Below are 22,588 nucleotides of genomic sequence, written 5' to 3' on the forward strand. Positions count from 1 at the left end.
GGCGGGCGGGCGAGGCCGGCGGGGAGGACCAGCCGCCCGCGCCGGCCCGCGCCCCGCGCCGGCCCGCGGAGCGCGGAGGACAAAAGGGAAAATGGGGCGCGCCGGCCAACTTGGGGCGCCGCGGCGGCGAGGCTGCGGTCCCGGCCGCTCCCGGCCCGCTGACCTTCCGCTCTGCTGCGAGCGGGATGGCCCCGTCTTGCCGGAAAGTTGGCGGGCCCGGCGCGCTGCTGCCCGGCGGTGCCGCCCGGCCCGGCCGCTGTCAGGGCGGGAATGCGCGACTCGGGCTCTTGCCGCCCAGCCCGCTCGCGCGGCTTCGGGTGTGAAAGTTCGCGTTCTTTTGTTAGTGCTCGTGGCCTTCGCCCGCCGCCTGTCCGGGGACAGTTTGTTTCCTTGCTGTGGCAGCGCAGGAACCGAACTCCGCTGAGCCGGACCGCGAGCGGGAGGCGCGTGCCCGGGAGGGCAGCAGTCGTGCGGTCTTGGGGCTGACATAGGGACCAGTTTGGGAAAAAGTGATGACCCAGCAGTTTTCTCGGAAATTGCTCCATGTGTCCTAGTATCGGCAGGGGCTGCTAACGGTGGGAAACCTGAGACGTGGTAAAGAGCTCTTACGGTAACCTGGTGCGTAGACTTAACACTGTATTTTAACCCAGGTAACGTACAGTCTTTTTATTTCTTTCTCTTTGTCTCTTTTTGGGAGTGTTGATATCAGTAAACTGGGAGGGTGCAGGGGAGTTCTTAAACCCGCTGCAAGGAGTATTTATTGAGTACTTACAACATTCGAGGGACATCTTAGGCTCTGGGCACAAAAAGGTAAGTTAGGTAACCCCAAGTCCCTTCCAGGCTTGTGGGAGAGATGTGTGGTGAATGATGAGGTCGCTTGCTGAGCACCCACGGTGTCCGGGGCACCGGGTGAGCCCTGTAGAGAAGTCCTCTCGCTGAGCTCTCTGCCCTGTGGAGCAGGTACTATTTCCTGCTTAGCAGAGGAGGAAGACGAGACTCGGAAGAGACTGAATGACTTGGCCTAGTCAGTTACAGGACTAGCACTTGTCCTGTGTCTGGCAAATAGTAGGTTTTTAGTGTAAATAATTGGTGAGCAGATGGCCCCAGATGTCTGTGATTCCGTAGGAGCCTTGAATAGGGGCTTGACTGAGCCGATGATGACATTCTGTGCTTCCTAAGCCCTTACCTGTGTCCAACCTGCCGACCTGCCGTAGCGCTTTCTGCGAATTCACTCAGTAAAGCCTGACAGCAGTCTCACGAGGAGGTAGGTGCTGTTAAATCCTCATTTGCGGATGAGGGGCTAGGCACAGTGAGGCCCAGCGTTACAGAACTTGTGGCTGAGAAGATGGGTGCACGTGGTCTGGCTCCAGAGCCTGCGCCCGAGCAACACGTGCTGTTAATGAAAGCTCCGGGTTTAGGCTTGTGATTCTAAGTATTATGGACGCAATTGATAGGGTGAGGGGCCTCCTGGACAGTGGGAAGGCATGGGGTCATCTGTCGCCAGTACATCTGGGAAATGGTTACTGGGCTCACTAACTTCCGAGTGATTAAACCAGCGAAGTAGACGCTTCACCCTTACCTAATTGCATATTTGTTATTCTTTTTGTTGACCTAGAAAGATAGTCACCACTTTTCACACTAAAGAGAATTACTTGGGTAGTGGAATACATCTCCCACCACCATTTTGTGGCTCGAGGCTTTCGAGCCAGAAAATGTCACCTTTCAGCAGAGGCTTTTCCCAGCCAAATTCTGTGCTTTGCTAGCAGGGTGGCTACTGTGTATCTTTTTCTTTAAGCTTATTTTTTGTTTCTTGGAATAATACATGCACGTGCATATAGATTAAAAAGTCGAATTGTGCTAAAAGATGTTAAAAGAAGGCTGCTATCCTCTCCTGCCTTTCCAGAGAGGCAGCAGCCACTTGATGCTCTGTTGTGTACTTCACATTTCTAAATAATATGCCTCTGCTGTCCTGTCTTCATTCAGCAATTTTAGGGGTTATATGTTGGCTGCCACTAGTAGTAGATGACAATTTCAGTTCTTATTCTTTCTTAGGTAGATTACTCACAGTTTTGGTTAAATCCATATCCAGAATCTGTCAGTCTATTCAGGGCATTATTATGCCATGCTGAGCTGGATGGTAAACTACAATTGTTTTCTTTTTTGTACAACCTTTTTTTCTTTCCTGAAGTTAATAATTGCCTTGTTTTTCACTTACCTGGTTTCCTTTGAAGCTCAGAATAATGTTCTTGTACCTTTCATTCTGTAAAATGATTCCCAGTTGAAATTTTCGTCCTTCAACCCTGCCAGCACACCAGTTGCCTCCTCCGTCCCCGGCCTGGGTCAGGAGGCCTGTTCTCTTGGCCTGGTGCACATGGCATGCTGAGAGTTCTCCCCACCTTTCTCGAGGGCTGAGCACCGTCCCTGCGTCTAATGGCTCCCCTCTGTGTTTACTTGTTCGTGGTGGTGAAACCCATTCTCCAGTAGCTTCCCAGTAGTTTGCTGGGAGGCAAACTTTTGGGACTTGCACGTCGAAAAATGTGTTCATGCTGTCACCACACTTAAAGAGTAAGTTTGGCTGCACTCAGCATTCCAGAGTGAAAGTGATTTGGGTTGTCACTCCAGTATCTTGTGGTTTTCACTGTTGCTGTTGGCAAGTCCAGTTTGATTCTTAATCCTTAGTAAGCATTATTCTCCCATCAAACTTTTAGGATCATTGTGTCCTTGATTTTCCTAATTTTCGTGATATGCCTCGTGGTAGCCTTCTTCATTTATCAGTCAGGTTACTGAGTCGCCTGAAATCTGGGGATGGAGGCCTTTTCGTTATAGAGAGTTTGTTCTCTATTATTTTCTCTGTGTTCTCCTTTTCCAGTTCCTTTAGTTGAACGTTGGACTTCCTGTACTCAGTATTCTAATTTTAAAATCTTTCTCCTTGTCATCTCTTGATCTTTTTGTTCTACTTTTTGGGAGCATTTTTGACTATTTTCCAATTTTTTTACTGAATTTTTAACTTTTGCTTTCACATTTTCATGTTCTTTACTGTTCTCTTGTTACTTTTTAAATGCCTCCTGTTCTTGTTTTATGTGTACAGTATCTTTGCTTATATCTTACTTTCAGCTAAATATTTAAGATTACAGTTAAGATGTTTAAAAAATTATTAAAAAAAATTTGTTTCCTGCATTTTTTCTGTTTCCCCTGCATCCCTCTTTGCTGTTGTATTTTTTAGTCTCTTTCTTTCATGCTGGAAACCTTCCACTGTGTGGTGATCCTTGGCTTTTTATACACCTTGAAGAATAAAGTACTAAAAATGGAAAGCTGAGTGTTTCGGGGGCTGGTTTACTTGTTGCTGTCACTAGGGGGTGATGACTAATGTTTTTTTTGTTGGCTCTCCTCCAAATGTTACTGGTTTGGTTTCCTTGGAGAAGGATCTTTTGGTCTCTTGCTTTGTGGTGTAAGCTAGATGTTCTGGAGCTAGTTTAAGGGACAGAGGGAAGAGGTGGGTCTTCCCATGGTTGGATAGGTAGCGTTTTTACCTGATCTCCCTGTTTTACTCCTGTTTTCCCTTGTGCCCGCCGTCCCCAAGTGCGGTACGTTTCTGGTGGAGCCTTTACAGAGCAAGCCCTCTGGTCTCCTGTGGCTCAGAAGAGGAGGCTCGCCCCACTATGCAGGAGGGGCCTGGGGACCTGACAGTCCAGTGTTCCTTGCGAGGACTTTCAGCTCCAACTCCTGAGCCTTTCCATGGTTTTGTGGGGTCAGTCAGCCTGCTTCTCCATACTAACTCCCTTATTTAGTTGCTGCTTCCTCTGCTCTGTGGGGTGATTTGGCTTTCCTCCATCCGCCATCTTCCTCTTCATGTTCTGTGTACGGCCTCTGCTGTCTCCTACTTGAGTCTATGTTTCTCTTTCCTGTTCCTGTCTTTGGTTGATATTTGATATGAGAAAGAGGTGGAAAGTCTCTTCTGCCATCTAGAAATCAGAAGCATTTACTGTAAATGTTGAGAAGTGGATTTTCACCTACCCTAAAAGCACAGCTTTCCTGTGGAAAAGGGCTGCTGGTCTTGGGATCTTTCTGTGTGGTGTGTGGTTCTGGAGTCACAGCAACGGTTATCAAGGGCAGTAAATGTACCTCAGCCCTCATGTGCTTTTGGAGACGTTGGAGACCCCACATGTGGTCAGTGCCAGAGTGGGGGCTGGAGCCCTATTTCCTGCTTCTGGTTTCTGTCATAGCACAAACCAGTTTGTATGTTTAATCACATTTTATTGAGTTTGTCTTTGAAAATAATTTATCTTATAAGAACCGTGTTTTGGGCTCTTCTCTTTAGGAACTTTAAGTTCTCTGTCATTTCATCGGACCTCCCGTGTTTGATGGATGCCTTTATCTTACTGTAGGTGGCCATTTTGGTTTCAGCTTCTGTTGCTTGCTCAGCAAATCACGCAGGGAATAGTTATTGGAGCCCAGTTATTTCGGCCTACTGCAAGTGTGATGCAAAAAGCATCAGTTCCAGAATTGAGAAGTCTTCCCATTTACTTTACGTAACTTTTGGTATTTTCATTTATTAGAAAAAAATCTCTTTGAAGGTTTTGGATTTTGAAAAACAAAAGTTGAAGTGGTTCTTTTAACTCTTCAAAGGTAATATTTCCTTTGAAAGAGTGTCTTTCTAGATAGGAGCTTTTCCCAACAACGTCACTGTCAGTTGATATTTTATTTTGGAAGAGTTTTTGGACTGCTTTCTGCATCCCACTTTTAATAGGTTTATAAGTTCCTGGTCAGAGAATATTAAAAATGCTCTTTCCAAGGGGTCTATAAGCGTTTAATTGAGCACCTTCTGTTTTTGAGGTGTTATTCTAGATATTGTGTAGAGGATATACAAGTTTTTGAGATTAGTACCTGATTTCATAAAGTTTAAGAGTGTAATAGAGCAAACATTACCAAGCAGGACATGAGATGGAATCAGTTAAAAGTGAGCAAGATCAGGCTTGTTTTGTTGCACAAATTGCTGCAGCCAGACTATTTGGGGAGAGGCTCCTTGAGGAAGATTAGTTAGTCCAGGCCTTAAAGGAGGTGAGGCGTGAATTGGCATGGCTAGGTATGGTATGTACTTTTCAAAAAAGGAAAAAAATAGGCATTTTAGCAAATTTAGAAAATTGAAACCTAGAAACCTAAGAATGCCAAATATTTGTCCTCAGTTTTTTTCTGATGCTTATAGAGTGTGCATGTTCATGTTTTTAAGTGGCTGTAATCAGTGAGTATGTGCTATTTGCACTCTTCTCTTTCACTATCTCATGTGCATCTGTGCCCTTGACATTTTTAATAGCCACATGGTGTTTGTTATCTAGATGTCCCCGTGTCCTTGGTTATGAATTGGGTGAGTCTGTATCCTTTGGTACACGGTGAAATTACTAAGTCAAAAGGGGCAAGTGAGCCAGCCCTGATGGCCTAGTGGTTAAAGTTTGGTGCACTCTGCTTCGATGGCCTGGGTTTGGTTCCCAAGTGCAGAACCATACCACTCGTCTGTCAGTAGCTGTGTTGTGGTGGCGGCTCACATAGACGAGCTAGAAGGACTTACAACTATACACAACTATGTACTGGGGCTTTGGGGAGAAAAAAAAAAAGAGAGGGAGAGGAAGATTGGCAACAGATGTTAGCTCAGGGTGAATCTTTCCCAGACAAAAAAGAAAAGGGGGCAAGTGGCATGAGGTGAAGCTGGAGAGGTGGGGCCAGGTCACATAGGGCCTTGTTGCTGTGGTGAGGAGGTTAGGCACGGAGTGGGTGCTGCTGTGTGGAGAGTGGATTGAAGGGATACCGATGTGGAAGCGGGGAGACTAGTGAATAGGTTTCGGCCCATGGCATGATGGGGATGCAGAGAGGTCAGGGGATTGAGTCAAGGTATATTTGTTTAAATTTAATTTTTTGAGTAGATGAGACAGTTACGTGGTTCAAAATTCAAAAAGTATAAAAGAGTATAAAGTGAAACCTCTCCCTCCTTTGTCCCCTCGCCACTCAGTTCTTCTCTGGGCAGGCCACCACTGCTATAATCATTGAGCATATGCAAGCAAACGCTTTGTAGATGTTTTATTATCAGACTTTTTCAAACATACTCAGAAGTAGATATGGTGGTAGACTGAGCCCCAAGTACCTCTCCCTGGCGTCAACAGTTATTTCCTCATGGCCAGTCCCCACACCATCCTCAGTGATTTTGAAGCAGTTATCAGACGTGTTTCATCTGTGAATATTTCAGTTAATCTGAATATTTCAGTCAATAGATATCCAGTCACTGTTTAGATTTCTTATTTCATTTCACATTAGGAAGAAATATGGTTTATTTATTGCTCTTGATAGACATCTCTTAAATCTCAGTATATTGATTTCTATGTCTTTATTTTTCTCTTGCTTTTAAGTTTTGAAGATAATGGTTCATTTGTCCCAAAGTTTCCCATAATCTTGATTTTGCTGGTTGCATTCTTATGATGTTGTTTGACATGTTCCTCTGTGTTTCCTGTCATTGATGTTTAAGAGCTAGAGCTGCTGCTTTCCAGAATGATGGCCGGTAGGCACATGTGCTCTTGGGCGGTTGAAATGTGGTTAGTGTGAGTTGAGATGTGCTGTAAGTGCAAAATACACACAGGTTTTCAAAGAGTAAGTGCAAAAAAGAGGATGTAAAGTATTACATTAATACTTTGAAAAAATGTTGATTGCATGTCGAAATGTAATATTTTGGAGATATTGGGTTTAATAAAATATTACTAAAAGTAATTTGTGTTTCTAATTCCTTTTTTTAAATGTGGTTACAAGAAAATTTAAAATTACATACATGGCTGACATCTTTTGGTTGGACAGCACTGGGCTAGGAGCTCCATCACATGTAGGTTTGTCTTTAAAAAAATTTTTTTTAGCAAGAGTGTGTCTTACCTGGTATTGAGGTCTTTTTGTCAGGCATAGTAAGTCTGATTAGCTTGCTTTGTGATGATCACAATCATTGATACTCATTGCTTAGAACATTAACCCATTAGGGGTTGTAAAGTGGCAGTCTGGCTTCGTTTATTAACTCGGGTACTTCTACAAAGAAAAACTGCTTGGTTCCTGTGAAGTACAACTCCCATGGGAAAGGAGGGACGGAGTCTTGATGCTGTATGGGAAGCACCTGACACCCAGAAGCTCCAGGGAGCGCTCGCTGGAGAAAGGCTTAGAGGGCTGGCTGTCCCGTGTAATCTGAAAGTTGTCTGCTCAGCTGGTGAAGAGGAATTCTGTTCTTGGAGTCTTGGTCCTCTCCTCCTCGTCAGATGCCATGGCTAGTGTTTAGACTTAGTCTTGGTTGCTTCCTCCTCCTTGCAGGTTGCCTATGTTCTGTGAACTCCTTGAACTCTAGGGTGAAACAAAATGCCAGTCATCTGGGTCAGTGAATGGTCAAGTGTTCCACTGCCTCCGGCTCAGTCAGCCCTTCTATTTTCCTTCCCTGATGGAAGCAGTCTGCTAGAATCTGTCATTACCGTTTTATAGTATCTGTCTCCATACCATAACCAGATTCAGTAACAGTAAGACATTTAACTAAAGCATGAAGACTGTATTTTTTTGTAAATTTTATTAAGGTATGACACAAATGCAGAAAAATGCACGTTATGTGTGTATTTTCATACATGTCCCCAGTACCTAGATCAAGCAGGGAATATTACCAGAACTGCTGAAGCATCTTTGTGCCCCTTCCAGTCTCACTGTTCCCCAAGGGTGACTGCTTCCCAGACTTCTGATACCTTGATTAGTTTTGCCTGATTCTGAACTTTATGTCGGGGACGTTGTGCAGTGTGTACTCCTGTCTGTCTTCTTTTAATCAACATGATGTTTCTAAGATTCATCTGTGTTCTTGCAGACTATGGAAGTGTGTTTATTCTCATTACTGTAGAATATCCCATTGTCTGTTTCTTTATTGATTGTACTATCCATGGACATCTGAATTGTTTCCAGTTTTGGGATATTCAGATAAAGATGATGTGAACATACTTGTATGTGTTTTTTGGTGAACGTGGGTACACATTTCAGTTGGTGTATACCTAGGAATGGGAACATCGAGTCGTGGTATGTGCAAGTATAGCCAAATTGGTTGTACTCAATGACAAGTGTAAGAAAGCACCAGTTGCTCCATATCCTGACCAACACTTGGTATTGTTTGTCCTTTTCTTTTTATCCATTCTGGTAGGTGCGTAGCAGGTCATATTGTGGTTTAATTTACATTTTCCCAATGACTAGTAATGTTAAGTGCCAGTATGCTTTTTCGTTATTTTGTTTAGCCACTTTTGGGATGTGCATATTTAAACTTCTGTATCTTTTTGGGGAGGGGGGGATTATTTTATTCCTTTATATAGGTGAGTAATATTCCATTGTATGGATATACTGCATTTTGTTTATCCACTTATCGGTTGTTTCCCTTTTTTGGCTATTATGACTAATGCTGCTATGAACGTTCATGGACAAGTATTGTATAGACATATGTTTTCATTTCTCTTGGGTATATACCTAGGAGTAGAATTGCTGGGCATATGGGCATAGAGTCAGAGTTAGAAGACTGCCAAACTGTTTTTCACAGCAGCTATGGCATTTTGTGTTCCTACCAGCAGTGTATGAGGATTCCAGTTTCTCCATATTCTTGCCAACACTTGCTGTTAGCTGTCTTTTTGATTATAGCCATTCTGTTGGATGTGAAACAGCATTTTGTTGTGGTTTTTCCCCCCAGTTATTTTATTGCGGTCACATTGGTTGTGTAATTTCAGGTGTACATTATTATATATCAGTTTCTGTATAGACTGCATTGTGCTCACCACCAGTAGTCTAGTTTTTATCTGTCGCCATACATATGTGCCCCTTTACCCCTTTTGCCCACTCCTAAGCTCCTTGTCCTCTGGTAACCACTAATCTGTTCTCTTTGTCTATGTGTTTATTTTTCACATATAAATGAAATCATATGGTGTTTGTCTTTCTCTGTCTGGCTTATTTCGCTTAACATAATACCGTTAAGGACCATCCATGTTGCAAATGGGATGATTTTATGGGTTTTTTTTTATGGCTGCATAGTATTCCATTGTATTTATATGTACCACATCGTTTTTATGAAGTCATCAGTGGATGGGCATTTGTATTGCATCCACATCTTGACTATTGTGAATAATGCTGCAGTGAACACAGGGGTGCATAAATCTCTTTGTATTGTTGATTTCAAGTTGTCTGGATAGATACCCAGTAGTGAGATAGCTGGATCATATGGTATTTCTATTTTTAATTTTTTGAGAAACCTCCATACTGTTTTCTATAGTGGCTGCACCAGTTTGCATTCCCACTGGCAGTGTATGAGAGTTCCCTTTTGTTCACATCCTCTCCAACGTTTTTTATTTTTTGTCTTGTTAATTATAGCCATTCTGACAGGTGTGAGGTGATATCTCATTGTAGTTTTGGTTTGCATTTCCCTAATGATTAGTGAGGTTGAACATCTTTTGCTGTGCCTGTTGGCCATCCGTATATCTTCTTTGGAAAAATGTCTGTTAATATCCTCTGCCCATTTTTTGATCGGGTTATTTGTCTGTTTGTTGTTGAGTTGTGTGAGTTCTTTACATATTTTAGAAATTAACCCCTTTTGGATATATGACTTACAAATATTTTCTCCAAGTTGGTGGCTTGTCTTTTCATTTTGTTGATGGTTCCCTTTGCTGTGCAGCAACTTTTTAGTCTGATGTAGTCCCATTTGTGTATTTTTTCTTTTGTTTCCCTTGACTGAGTAGACATGGTATTTGAAAAGATGCTGCTAAGATCGATGTCAAAGGGTGTACTGCTTATCTTTCCTTCTGGGAGTTTTATGGTTTCAGGTCTTACGTTCAAGTCTTTAATCCATTTTCAGTTAATTTTTTTTTAAAAATATTTTTTATTTTTTTCCTTTTTCTCCCCAAAGCTCCCCAGTATGTAGTTGTATATTCTTCGTTGTGGGTCCTTCTAGCCGTGGCATGTGGGTTGCTGCCTCAATGTGGCTTGATGAGTGGTGCCATGTCTGCGCCCCGGACTTGAACCAACAAAACACTGGGCCGCCTGCAGCGGAGCATGTGAACTTAACCATTTGGCCATGGGGCCAGCCCCCATTTTGAGTTAATTTTTGTGTATAGTGTAAGATAATGGTGTAATTTTGTTCTTTTGTGTGTGACTGACCAGTGTTCACAACACCGTTTATTGAAGAGACTTTCCTTTTTCCATTTGATGTTCTTGGCTCCTTCGTCGAAGATTAGCTGTCCGTAGATGTGTGGTTTTATTTCTGGGCTTTCAGTTCTGTTCCATTGATCTATGTGTCATGTTTTTGTGCCAGTACCATGCTTTTTTTGTTTTTCTTTTGAGGAAGGTTAGCCCTGGGCTAATACCTGCTCCCAATCCTCTTTTCTTTTTGCTGAGGAAGACTGGCCCTGGGCTAACATCCGTGCCCATCTTCCTCCACTTTATATGTGGGACGCCTTCCACAGCTTGGCTTGCCATGCGGTGTGTAGGTCTGCACCCGGGATCCGAACTGTCAAACCCCAGGCCACCGAAGCAGAACGTGCAAACTTAACTGCTGCGCCACCAGGCCGACACCTTGATTTCAGCCTTTTTTTTTTTTTTAAAGATTAGTCTTGAGCTAACATCTGCTGCCAGTCCTCCTCTTTTTGCTGAGGAAGAGTGGCCCTGAGCTAACATCCATGCCCATCTTCCTCTACTTTATGCATGGGACGCCTGCCACAGCATGGCTTGCCATGCGGTGCCATGTCCGCACCTGGGATCCAAACTGGCAAACCCTGGGCCGCTGAAGCCGAACGTACACACTTAACTACTGAGCCACCAGGCCAGCCCCATGTAGTATATTTTGAAGTCAGGGATTGTGATGTCTCCAGTTTTGTAAATTTTTCTCCAGATTGCTTTGGCAATTAGGGGTCTTTTGTTGTTCCATATAAACTTTAGGATTCTTTGTTCTCTTTTCATGAAGAATGTCATTGGGGTTCTGGTCGGGATTGCATTGAGTCTGTAGATTGCTTTAGGTAATATGGACATTTTAACTATGTTTATTCTTCCAATCCATGAGCGTGGGATATTTTCCCATTTCTTTATATCTTCTTCAATTCCTTTCAAGAATGTCTTACAGTTTTCAGTGCATAGGTCTTTCGTCTCCTTGGTTAAATTTATCCCTAGATGTTTTATTCTTTTTGTTGTGCTTGTAAGTGGGATTGTATTCTTGAGGTCTCTTTGTGCTAGTTTGTTATTAGTGTATAGAAATGAACTGATTTTTTGTAAGTTGATATTGTACCCTGCAATTCTGCTATAGTTGTTGATTATTTCTAATAGCTTTCTAGTGGATTCTGTAGGGTTTTCTATATATAGAATCATGTCTTCCATGAACAGCGAGAGTTTCACTTCTTCCTTTACAATTTGGATACCTTTTTTTTGTTTTTCTTGCCTAATTGGCCTGGCCAAAACCTCCAGTATTGTGTTGAATAGGAGTGGTGAGAGTGGGCACCTTGTCTTGTTCCTGTTCTCAGAGGGATGGCTGTCAGTTTTTCACTGTTAAGTATGATGTTGACTGTGGGTTTATTATATATGGCCTTTGTTATGTTGAGATGCTTTCCTTCTGTACTCATTTTATTGAAAGTTTTTATCATGAATGAGTGCTGGATCTGGTGAAATGCTTCTTTATCTATTGAGATGACCATGTGATTTTTACCCCTCGTTTTGTTGATGTGGTGTATCACATTGATTTATTTGTGGATGTTGAACCATCCCTGTGTCCCTGATATAAATCCCACTTGATCATGGTGTATCATCCTTTTAATGTATTGCTGTATTCGATTTGGCAATATCGTGTTGAGGATTTTTGTGTGTATGTTCATCAGCGATTTTGGGCTGCGATTTTCCTTCTTGTGTTGTCCTTGTCTGGTTTTGGTATCAGGGTAGTGTTGGCCTCATAGAATGAATTAGGAATTGTTCCATCTTCTTCAATTTTTTGGAATAGTTTGAGAAGGATAGGTATTAAATCTTTGAATGTTTGGTAGAATTTTCCAGAGAAGCCATCTGGTCCTGGACTTTTGTTTTTTGGGACGTTTTTGATTACTGTTTCAATCTCTTTACTTGTGATTGGTCTATTCACATTCTTTATTTCTTCTTGATTCAGTTTTGGGAAGTTGCATGAATCTAAGAATTTATCCCACTTCTAGGTTGTCCAATTTGTTGGCATATAGTTTTTCATAGTATTCTTTTACAATTCTTTGTATTTTTGTAGCATCTGTTGTAATTTCTCCTCTTTCATTTTTACTTTTATTTATTTGAGCCTTCTCTCTTTTTTCTTAGTGAGTCTGCCTATGGGTTTGTCCATTTTATTTATCTTCTCAAAGAACCAGCTCTTAGTTTTATTGCTCCTTTCTATTGTTTTCTAAGGCTCTATTTCATTTCTTTCTGCTCTAATTTTTATTATTTCTCTCCGTCTGCTGACTTTGGGCATGGTTTGTTCTTCTTTTTCTAGTTAGGTGTCATTTAAGATTACTTATTTGAGATTTTTTTTGTTGCGGTCAGCCTGTATTCCTACACATTCCCCTCTTAGCACCACTTTGCTGCATCCCATAGGAATTGGTATGTTGTCTTTTCATTTTCATTTGCCTTCAGGTATTTTTGTTTTCTCTTTTGATTTCGTCAGTTATCCAATGGTCGTTCAGTAGCATGTTTAGTATCCACGTATTTGTGACTTTCTCAGCCTTTTCTTGTAGTTGATTTCTAGTTTCATAGCATTGTGGAAAATATGCTTGATATGATTTCAGTCTTAAAATTTATTGAGGCTTGCCTTATTTCCCAACATATAGTTTCTCTTTGAGACTGTTTATGTACACTTGAGAAGAGGGTGTATCCTGTTATTTTTTTATGGAATGTTCTCTATACATCGATTAAGTCCACCTGGTCTAGTGTTTCATTTAAGGCCACTGTTTCCTTGTTGACTTTTTGTCTGGATGATGTATCCATTGATGTGTGATGTTGAGGTCCCCTGCTATTATTGTGTAGCTGTCAATTTCTTCCTTTAGGTCTTTTAATAATTGCTTTATATACTTTGGTGCACCCGTGTTGTGTGTATATAAGTGTTATGTCCTCTTCGTGAAATGTCTGTTTTATCATTATATACTGTTCCTCTTTGTCTTTAATTGCCTTTTTTATCTGAAGTCTGGTTGTCTGATATGAGTATTGGCAACACCTTTCTTTTGCTTGCCATTTGCTTGGAGTATTGTCTTCCATCCCTTTACTCTGAGCCTATGTTTGTCTTTAGAGCTGAGATGTGTTTCCTGGAGGCAGCATATTGTTGGATCTTGTTTTTTATTCCATCCAGTCATTCTGTGTCTTTTGATTGGAGAATTCAGTCCATTTACATCGAGTGATTATTCGTATATGAGGACTTAATACTGCCATTTTATCTTGTGTTTTATGGTTGTTCTCTATTTCCATATTTTTCATTTCCCTTGTATTTCTAACTGCCATTTCAGTTTGGTCGTTTTCTGTAATAGTTTTCTCAGCTTTTTCTTTTTCTTTTTTTTTTTTTTTTTAAGGATTTTATGTTTTCTTTTTCTCCCCAAAGCCCCGTGGTACATAGTTGTGTATTTTTAGTTGTGGGTCCTTCTAGTTGTGGCATGTGGGATGCCGCCTCAGCATGGCTTGATGAGCAGTGCCATGTCCACATCCAGGATTTGAACTGGCGAAACCCTTGTTCACCAAAGCAGGGGGCACAAACTTAACCACTTGGCCATGGGGCCAGCCCCCTCAGCTTTTTCTTTATGATTTTCTTTATGATTTGTGGCTCAGCTTTGAGTTTTTGTTTAGTGGTTACCATGAGGTTTGTATAAAAGATCTCATAGGTGAGATAGTCTGTTTTCTGATAGCCTTTTATCTCCTTAGCCTAAGCAGGTTCCTTCCCTTCTCTCTTCTCCTGCTGAGTTGTTGTTGTCACAAATTTTTCTTTTCTGTGTTGTGAGTTAGTGGCTAAATTAAAGTGTTAATTGTTATTTTTTATACTTTCTTTTCCTTTGTGTTTTGTGTTATAATTAAGTGTTTACTGACCTGATATAGAGCTGCAATTTTCTGATTCTTTCTGTTTATCTCCTTGCTCAAGGTGTTGTACACTTCTGCCTTTTTGTTACAGGTAGGAAGGCTGCCTTCATAATTTCTTGCAAGGGAGATCTAGTGGCTTTTATTTATATGGGGTGGCTTTTATTTCTCCATCGTATTTGATGGATAATTGCACTGGATAGAATATTCTTAGCTGAAAGTTTTTGTCTTCCAGAATTTTGAGTATATCATTCCATTCTCTCCTATCTGGTGAGGTTTCTGCTGAAAGCCTGATAGGATCTCCTTTGTAGGTTATTTTCTTCTGCCTTACTGCCATTAATATTTTTTCTTTGTCGTTGCCTTTTGCCAGTTTTAATATTGTAAGCCTTGGAGAAGGTGTCTTTGCATTGATGTCATTAGGAATTCTGTTTACTTCAAGTACTCGTAAGTCCACTTCTTTCCCCAAGTTTGGGAAGTTCTAAGCTATTGTTTCTTTGAACAAGCACTCTGCTCCCTTCTTGATTATTCTCTCTGAAATACTTATAATCCTTATGTTTCTTTTTCTAATTGAGTTGGATATTTCTTGAACAATTTTTAAATTTTAGTTCTCTCTCCTCTTCCACTTGAGCATTTCTCTATTTCTGTCCTCTAAATTAGTAATTCTGTTCTCCAGAATGTCAGCTCTATTTTTTATGGGTTTTAGATTATTTTTATCTCACTAATTGTATTCTTTGTATCCAGAATTTCTGTTTGGTTTTTTCTTTTAGAGCTTCAGTCTCTTTGGTGAAGTATTTCTTCTGCTCATTGATTTTGTTCCTGAGCTAATTGAACTGTCTTTCTGAATTTTGCTGTAAATCACTGAGTTTCCTTATGATAACTGTTTTGAATTTTCTTTTATTTGGATTGTGAATTTCAGTGACTTGAGGATTGGTTTCTGTTGACTGGTCATTTTTCTTCTGCTCTGAAGTGTTGCTGCATTTTTTCATAGTGTTTGAAGTGATCCTTTTCTGGTGCCTTTGTGGTACTATTAGGTAGAGGGGCATCAGGAGCTGTGGTTTCTGATCCTGCTCGGTCTGCTGTAAGTTGTGGGTAGTGCTGCTCTGCCTTTGCTTGCACTATCTGCAGTGGCTCTGTAGCTTTTGCTTTGCTTATGTGGGCAGGGCATCTCTACCGGGCAGGTGGGTTGACCACCGTAGGCAGGGCCTCTGTGCTCGGCAGGGGACTGGATGAGCTGCTGTGCACTAGGCGAGAAGGGCACCCACGCAGGGGCTGAGCCGCCATGTGGTGGGACCTGTGGGCTGCTGTGCTCCATGGGTGGGGTACTTTCTTGCCTGTGCTGCACTAGAGGAGATGGGCACCCACATGGGGATTGAGCTGCCACTTGGTGGATCCCGCAGGCTGTTGTGCTGTGCAGCTGGGTGTGCTTTTTGAGTGGGAAGGGCACCTTCTCACCTGCGCTGCGCTCAGCAGGCGGGCGCCCATGTAGGGGCTGAGCTGCTGCCACTTGGTGTAGAGTGTTCCTGCTGGTGGGGTCCTGCAGCACAGTGGGTGCTCCTGTGGACTGGGCAGCAAGTCCAGAAGGGTTTGTGCAGGCCGGGCTGTCCCTGCCTCCTCGTACAGTTGTGCTGGCCACTATGTGAGGATCTGTGATGTGGCTTGCTGCTACTGGGGAGGGAGAGTGGTGTGCTCATCTATTTCCATTGCCTCCTGGTGATCCAGTCCTACGACCTTCAGGTATGTAGCTGCATTGATCTCTCATGTCCTGTTGTGCTGTTCAAGGAATCCTCTGCTGGTTAATGAATGTCCATTTAGCTGTAACTCAAAGGGGAGACTAAGGGAACAAGTCATTCCGCCATGATGCTGACGTCACTTGGACCCTTGTGGTTTTGATTTGGATTTCCCTAGTAAGCAAGGATGTTGAGCACTTTTTTGTGCTTATCAGCCATTTGTGTATCTTCTTTCAGAAATGTCTGTAGTAGTCCTTTGCCCATTTCAATTGGGTGTTTTGTCTTTTTGTCATTAAGTTGTAAAAGTTTTTTAAATATTGAAGCTAATAGATACAAGTCTTTTATAGATATATGACTAGCAAATATTTCCTCTCATTCTGTAGGTTGTCTTTTCACTTTTTTGATAGTGTTCTTTGAAGTGCAATTGCTTTTAATTTTGATGAAGCCCAATTTATTTTTTTCTTTTGTTGCTTGTCCTTTTGGTATCACATCTAAGAGTCTGTTGCCAGATCCAGTGTCAGGAAGTTACCCTATGTTTTTTTCTAAGAGTTTTATTGTTTTAGCTCTCAGACTTTGGTCTGGGATTCATTTGACTTAGTCTTTATATATGGTGTGATGTAGGAGGCCAACTTTATTCTTCTGTGTGTGGAAATCCAGTTCTTCCAGCACCATTGGTTGAAAAACTGTTCTTTCCCCTTTGAGCTGTCTTGACACCTTTGTTATAAGTCATCAACCAATTGACCATAGATTTTAGGGCTCATTTCTAGGCTCAGTTCCCGTACATTGATTTATTTGTTTGTCCTTATGCTAGCACCACATTGCCTTGCGTACTGTAGCTTTGTAGTAAGTTTCAACATTGTGAAGTGTGAGTTCACCAACTTTGTTTTGCTCTTCTGTGTCCCTTGCAATTCCATATGAATTTTAGGATTAACTTGTCCATAGCTGCAAAAAAGCCTTTTAGGATTTTGATGGGGATTGCATTGAATTTGTAGATCACTTTGGGGAGTAGTATCACCTTAATGACATGAAGTCATCTGATCCATGAACCTGGGATGTCTTTCCATCTATTTAGGTTTTCTCTGCTTTCTTTTAGCGTCTTTTTTTCTCACTTGGTTTAGCTAAAATTTTGTTTTATTATTTCTCCAAAGAATCAACTTTTGTTGATATTCTCTGTTTTTTGCTTCTCTATTTCACTTACTTTTGCCCTAATCTTTATTAATTCTGCTTGCTTTGGGTTTAGTTGCACTTTCTGGAATCACTTTTTCCATGAGTCGTATGAGGTGTGCGGATCAGGATTCATTATCTTCTGTATGGATCTGCACTTGAACCAGCATCGCTTACCAAAAAGGCCATCTTTTACCCACTGCGCTGCAGTGTCACTTTTGCTGTAAACAAGAAAAGCACATATGTGGGCCTCTAAAAGACTGTTTTTTTTGTAGTAACTCCTTAATATCTTTTGCTATTAGCATTCATCAACAGGTAGAAATTTCTCAGTAGTTTGAAGTCTGGTGAAGTTTTCTTCAGGCTTGAAGATTTCTTCAGTCCATCTGCACAAGCTGTTTTCCAATGTACGAGGTGATGAAGGGGCAAAGGAAAGTGGATGAGGTGTCTTGTAGCCCGTGCCTTGATAACATCATAGTTGTTAGCCTTAGAAGTTAAAGCAGGTGTCATGGAGAGATCATGGGCCGTTGGCCAGACAGTTGGAGTTCATCTGCTAGCCTCACCATTTACTTTCAGCACATCACACAGCTTCTCTTAGTCTTCTCCCTGTCACACGGGACAGTCATCCATTTCTCATGGACTCATGGTGACAACACGTGCCAGGTGCCTGGCTCAGATCATCATGTCCTCTTCCTCCTCCAATCTTGTCTTCTACAAACCTCATTTGGCTACCTGTGATGTGCATGGCATAGTGTTAGGACTTGTGGGGGACATGCTGGCAGAGAGAGGGCTGGGGCTGAAATGACTGTGGCTGATGCTGTGGGAGAAGCACACCTGGAATTAGCACCATGGGCGCCTACAGAAGGGAGGCTTGGCCAAGCAGGTAGTGTTGGGCACATGGGTGGGGTGAGGAGGTGGAGTGTGCACTGCTAGTGGAAGCCCTGGTGGAGTGTTGGGAACGGTGATCCAGCCGTGTTGTGCTTTGTTGTGAGACAATTAGAAATTTTGGGATGTGCTTGGAAGTTTTAGCAATGGATTTTTTTCTGTAGACCTGTTGAATGGTGGAGTGGCTTAGAAGAGTCATGTCAGGTTCTGCTCCCTGCAGCCTGTCTCAGGTGCCATCAGTAGATGGACAAGTTCAGTTGTTTTCCAGGAACGAGTCTTCTGTGGTTGCGTGACTCCCATCCTTGGCCCCTGCAAGGATCCTTTTATTCATGTCGTTGCACTTTTACTTTTTACTTTTTAAAAAGGCTTTTTTGGGACCCAGGAGCGTCATAATTACAATAATATCTAGTCACTTTTTTTCCCATTGCATATCGTGAGTCAGTTGCTAAGTGATTTATATGGAGTCTTTCACTTAATGCTTATAACAAGCCTGTCAGGTAGGGTTACTATCTCAATTTCTCCATTTCACAGAAGAGGAAAAGGAGGTGTTATGGTGTCTTGCCAGTGTTTTTAGACAGGTAGTCTGAGGTTTGAACCACAAAATAGCAAAAAAGTAAAACCACCTTAAAAGTCAGAGAAGCAGTTAAATTCAAGCTTCCTACACATAGACTGTCTTAGCTGCAAACCAGGGACGGTAGGAGGAGACACAGTTGTTCGTGAGTGCACTAGTGACGTGTCGTCTCACAGAAGTGCACTCAGTTCAGTTTGTGGAGCGGGCGGGTCGCGCCTAGGCGCTGGAGTCCTCTGCCTCCCCTTGCACAGCGTATTCTTGGGAAAATCAGGCAGCTCAACAGGGAGCATGTGACCCAATTGCTTGCTTGTTTTTTCGCTCCTCTCATTTCTGTTTCCATTTTTTTTTCCTGTTTGCTGTAAACTATTTGATCATCATGCAAAGCAATGCCTAGTACTTGGTGTGGTCGAGATGCACGTTAAGATTAAGCAGGTTAGATACAGGTGGGCTTGACCCTTATTCTTTATGTTTCCAGTTTCTGTTGTTTCTGATCATTTAATTTTGCTTTATAAGGTTGGTGTGTGTATGACAGGAACAGGTGAGCTACTAGCCTCCTTCTCATCTCTGTCCCCTCTCCCTCACTCTTCTGTGTGGCAGAGGTTTCTGCTGAGTGCCAGCTTTGGGAAGACAGCCTGGGTCTCACTCTCAAGGAACCCACTGTGGTGATGGACATCGCTGTATCATTATTTTTACTTATTATTTTTTTTGTGAGGAGGATTGGCCATAAGCTAACATCTGTCACCAGTCTTCCTCTATTTTTGTATGTGGGATGCTGCCACAGCATGGTTTGATGAGCCATGTGTAGATCCACCGCATGGCTTGATGAACGGTGTGTATGTCTACACCCGGGATCCGAACCCATAAATCCTGGGCTGCCAAAGGGGAGCACGTGAACTTAACCACTGTGCCACTGGGCCGGCCCCCAGTTGTGTCTTTAGAGAAGCTGTCAGAGTCTCTCATGTGCTTGGCATTTGTTGTCTGCATGTGTGGGGAAGTAAGACAGGACAGCAGTGACCTTGGGGTGTGTGCAGAGGCCCAGTCAGAAACCCTTATTTGAGGATAATGCCCACCCTTGTGGCCATTCCGCTGTTCTGTTCTGTTTGTGCTGCTGTGTGGACTGACTTTCTCCCTGGTCTCAGGTTCAGACTTCTCTTCTCCAGGTGTGCAGTCCTCTCCTTTAGTTTCGTCAGCTATCCTTAAGCATGCTGAACTAAGATTTGGGGCAGCCTCCCCTTCCTGGTTCAGATCTCTGGGGCCAAGGTGCGTGAGTCAGTTTGACACCACCTGTGTGCACTGGCACCTCAGGATGGAGCAGCACAGCAGGTGTTCCAGAAGGTTCGGGAGACAGGAATCACGTCTATTGTCATGCTATCTGGAGGTGCTGGACACTGGGGTTGAAGGGGGAGGCTGTCTGTCTGAGGGGTGAGTGAGGACTTCGCCAAGAGATGCTGTTTGGGTAGGACGTGAAAGAATACATACATTTGCTGGGCAGAGAACTAGGGTGTTTGAGGTCCTTGGGGGCCAGGACTGAGGCTGCCCCCAGTAAGCAGTGGGACGGGGCTCCCTTGTCTGGAAGTGTAGTGGAGGCCAGTGGGTCCCAGATGATCCCTGTGTTGTGGTTCTGGAGACCCAGCAGGACACAGAAGTAAAGGAAGGGCTCACTTTCTCTCCTACTGCCCAGAGGAAGGCAGGGCCTGCTCTGTTTACCACTGAAGTTTCAAGGGTGGGTCAGCAAGAAGGGAGGACAGACGTAAGCTGGCTGGACATTATTAACCAAACCCACCTACCTAGTCTTGTTTTTTAGGGTGAAATTTGTGACAATAGAGTATTTGTCTAGTGTGTGAAAATACTCCGTGGCAATCTTGTCATAAGACTGTTTATAAGTGGCAGAGCCTTCATTTCGTAGGCCTTCACTGCTTGAGTTATTTTAAGGAGTTGCCTTGTACTGATTTCTTTTATTTTATGAGCAATTAGCTGGTGAGTGCAAACTCTTGGATGGTACAGTGGAGTGAGGACTTTTTGGCATGGATTATAGAATCAGGATCAGAACTTTGAGATCCTGACGTTCTGGAACAGTTCACCCACATCCCAGAATGTGTTGAGGGAATCACTCCCCTTGTAGTTATCACATGTACGTTTTCTTGGTATACTGCTTTTGTGTTTGCTCTTCTTTGCTCTTGTATGATGTTCAGGATTGTTAAGACTTTGCAAGAAATGATGCCATCTGTTAGTTCAAGAGAAGACTGCAGCTAGGTAGCTTGTACTTTGAAATGAAGCAGAGGCTCTTCCCTAGTTACAGAACGTTTTCTCACCCTGTGGTGGGCGTCCTGTGTGCGCTTTACCTGTTTTCATTTGTTTACTTGTCAAGTAGGCCTTCCAAGCAGGAACTGTTAACCCAGCCTTACAGGTGAGACTGAGGCCAGAGAGGTGAGTCACTGGTTCACTGGAGAAGGCGGGGCACTGTGGCCTAGTGGAGATGTGGTGGACAGCAGGAGCGGCAGGTCATGTAATGCCTCATCCTTTGAGTGGACAGGCAGCCGCCAGAGGGGTTTGGGTGGAAGGGTGAACTCCTCTGGCTGTGTATGGGGCAGGGGTGGGCACAGAAAGATGTTCAGGAGACAGTGAGGGAGTCCCGGTGAGAGATGGGAGCTTGGACGAGGGTGTTAACTGCTGAGGTGCTAGGAATAGGTCAGACTCTCCATGTCTGTGTGCAGGAAGAGCAAAAAATGAGTGAAGAAATGAGCACCTGGAAGAATGCTGTTGTAGTTTATTGAGATGGGGAAGACTGGAGGTGCCAATCAGACTTTCAGGTGTAAATGTTTGAATAGGAAGATGGATCCACAGAGTTCAGAAGAGAGGCCAGGGGTGCACCTGGTACAGAAGAGGGCTGTGGAGGCCGGACCCCCAAGATCACACTATGGCGGCCAGGGAAGCCAGCAGGAGAGACTGAAATGGCAGGAGACCTTGCGCAAGAATGTGAGGGAAGTGTTGTGTGAAGAAGGGAGCGAGCAGTGGGTGGTGCTGAGAGCCTGTGAGATGAAAACTGAGCACTGATCCTTGCTTGTGACAATGTGGAACTTATTGGAACCTTGGGAAGCGCTGTTATGCATTATCTAACTTATTGTTAGTATCACCTATATGAGGTAGATAAGATCATGCTTTCTAGACGTTTGGTGACTTCCTCATATGGCTGGTAAGTGTGAGAGCCAGTTTTGCTTGGACCTACGCAGGCAACGAGCTAGCTGAGGTAGCTGATAGAGTGATCAGAGGCCATGCTGAGGATTCCTGTCCTTTCTTAAGGTAGGGGGAGGGTTTTAGGGAGGGGAGTGATGTGATCAGATTTCCACTGCTGCTGTATGAGGGATGGATTATAGAGCAACTGCAGTCCTCAAGAAGGTGAGTGATGTCCCTTCCCTGTGTCGGCCGGTTTATGTGGCAGATGAGGAAGGGGATTGGGATGACTCTTTGGGAGCAGGCCTGGGCCAGATGCTGAGTTCTGCATGAACAAAAGAGTGATGGTTGTGTCATTCCTCAGACAGGGACAGACATGTACAGCTCAGCTCTGGGGATGGTTTGTTTCAGAGGTGGCACATTTTTTCTGCAAAGGTCACATAGTAAATATGTTAGGCTTTGTGCACCAGGAAGCAAAATCAAGGATGATTTCACAATATTTTATTGACAGAGGTCAAAATATACTATTAATAATTTACTGCTTTTTTTTCTTGGTAATATAGATCTAATCGGAAAAATGGGAATTTTGGAGGGATAAATTTTGCTTACTTGGGGTTCAAAGTGAGTGTTCCCTCTTGTCAAAATCTGTTGGAAATGTTCATCTCTTAATGCTTATCTTTGATACAGTTTTCCCTGTTTTATCTTTGAAAATGTGTTCACACTGATAGGTATTGCCAAATTCCAATATCAGTCCAGGAGCATATGATCTTTTAAAAAATTCAGATATAGTTCACATACCATAAAATTCTCATTTTTAAGTGTACAATTTGATATTTTTTCCCTATATTCACAGAGTTGTGCAGCCATCACGACTATCTGATTCCAGAAAATTTCTTTCATCTTGAAAAGAAACCCTGTGCCCATTAGCCCTATTCTTCCTTCCCTCCAGCCCCTGGCAACCACTGATTCTACTTTCTGTCTCTGTGGATTTGCCTGTTCTGGC

The 22,588-nt window shown here is 43.0% G+C and overlaps 1 protein-coding gene across 1 annotated transcript in view; it reads left to right on the plus strand.

The window, feature by feature from the left end:
* The first annotated feature begins 550 nt into the window (after nucleotides 1–550).
* The window catches only part of EHMT1 (euchromatic histone lysine methyltransferase 1), a 197,062-nt gene continuing 175,024 nt past the window's right edge, over nucleotides 551–22,588 (plus strand). The window contains exon 1 of the mRNA XM_046642654.1: nucleotides 551–650. The gene's annotated coding sequence lies outside the window, so the exon portion shown is untranslated. The remainder of the gene's footprint in view (nucleotides 651–22,588) is intronic.

This window comes from Equus quagga, chromosome 1 (assembly GCF_021613505.1).
Source record: "Equus quagga isolate Etosha38 chromosome 1, UCLA_HA_Equagga_1.0, whole genome shotgun sequence".
Lineage (NCBI taxonomy): Eukaryota > Metazoa > Chordata > Mammalia > Perissodactyla > Equidae > Equus > Equus quagga.